Below are 1,868 nucleotides of genomic sequence, written 5' to 3'. Positions count from 1 at the left end.
GTATGCGTATGATTGCTCTCCAAAGTAATGGTGGTGGCACCAGAACATCATGATAATCCTTTCAGTACAGGATAATTATTTGGCTTTACTGCTGTATCCCTTGTAGCTGGATATCCATTTTCCTTTGCTAACATATGCTTGTCCTATTCAGTAGCAATTTGTTCTGAAAATGCTTGCATGCCTGCTGGGCAAGCTACATGAATTCAGTGCAGATTCCTTTTTTGCACCTAAAAATTATTATGTAGAAAATCATTTGCAAAATCGAAGGCATTCAGAAGGCTGTGTGCAGTTTTTCCAGGAGAAGCTGAGGGACATTGGAAAATTTAGACTTTAATTTGTAGGGCACAATAAATTTTATTCAGATGAATAAGTCTGTATCTGCCTCAGCACATTCTGGATTACTTTAGTATTACACAAACAAACTAATTGCACAGCCTGCAAAATAATCACATCTGTTCATCTGTAACAACGCAGCTCAGTCTTGGTTTCATGGCTTAAAATAATGTTCCTTGCTTTCCCATGCTTCCTCATATTACCAGCTGCAAGTCTCTCTGAACCAGCATGGCTCCTGAGGTAATTGGTAGTAACACTTGTGTATAAAGATGTCAAAATGCAGGAAAGTGGAAGTCTCTCCTTCAATTCTTAGCTCTTTCACTAAATTGGCTAGGTCCAAAAAGGAAGGAAAACCAAAGAAGAGCAGGTGGCTCTACAGCCAGCTCGAGAGCCAACCTAAAGTAGTTTTTTTAAGGTCTTTTGAGATCCTTGTTAGCAGCTTGTGCTTGTAGAGTGTGGGCAGAGCAGTGCTTGTAGAGTGTGGGCAGAGCAGTGCTTGTAAACGTAGGCAGGCTTGTCTGCAAGCAAGGGACTCCCACACTGGAAAAAGAAGGATGTTTTGCTTAGTCTTCATTGAGATGGGAGGTGGGAAATAAATAAATAGATAATCTAGTCATTATAGCATCAGTATGAGAAGTTTTTCTTGCTGGGTAGCAGACAGGTGCCCCAGAGGCTGAGCTGGAAGCACTGTTCCCAGGCAGAAGTCTCATCCACTCGTTAACAGGTGACAGAAGCACCAAGCCCGTGTCTTGCAGGGCAGCGCACCAGGCAGGGCCTCCTGCTCTGTGTGTTCAAACTTAACACTGCGCTGTCATGCAGAGGATGCGGTGGAGGCACAGCCAGCAGTCTTCCAGAGGCTGTTAAGATGGTCAGTGTTGGGCTGACCAAAGAGGAGACCATCAGCGCGTGTTCTCACTTTGCACGGGTAGGAGCAGGACGAGTCATTTTTTTGAGGCGGGACAGATGAGATGAGAGTGGCCAGGATTTGTTTCCTAACGTCAGTCGTGCAGGTCAGAGGGGGGTAGGAACGCTTCTCCCGTCACACTGAACCTTATCTCAATCCCGCTCCCCTCTGTGTCCGGCGGTGAGGAGGCTCTCACGCCGCCGCCGGTGCCGCCCGCTCGGACCCGGGCCGGCTGCGCACGGGATGCTGGCACCTCAGCGGGCCGGGCTCCGCCGGCAGCCGCGCTTTGCTAACAGCTACGTGCCATTTCCTCGCTTCGCAACTTGTAGCAATAAGTTTCTGAAGCGAAACCCGTCTCCAAATCCAGCCACGCGCACGCGTTTGTTTTACACCCGAACTGTTCGGCGATGCACGCCCTGCCCCGCAGCCCCGCCCGCGGGGTCCCGCCGAGCCCTTTGTCCCCGCACCGCTCGGATGGACGCCGTCACGCTCGCGGGGCCGCCGCGATCCCGCCGCTCCGCTCAGGCAAACGGCGCTCGGCTCGGCCCCGCCGCCAACAGGAAGCCCCCGGCGGGGCCGGACGGCTCGGGGCCGGGCCGGGGCGGGGCCTGGCGCCGCCGCCCGCCCTCCC

Source organism: Centrocercus urophasianus, unplaced genomic scaffold, assembly GCF_019232065.1.
Source record: "Centrocercus urophasianus isolate 14NV4802_14NV808 unplaced genomic scaffold, USGS_Curo_1.0 seq_18, whole genome shotgun sequence".
Lineage (NCBI taxonomy): Eukaryota > Metazoa > Chordata > Aves > Galliformes > Phasianidae > Centrocercus > Centrocercus urophasianus.
Note: the sequence above shows the minus strand (reverse complement) of the source record.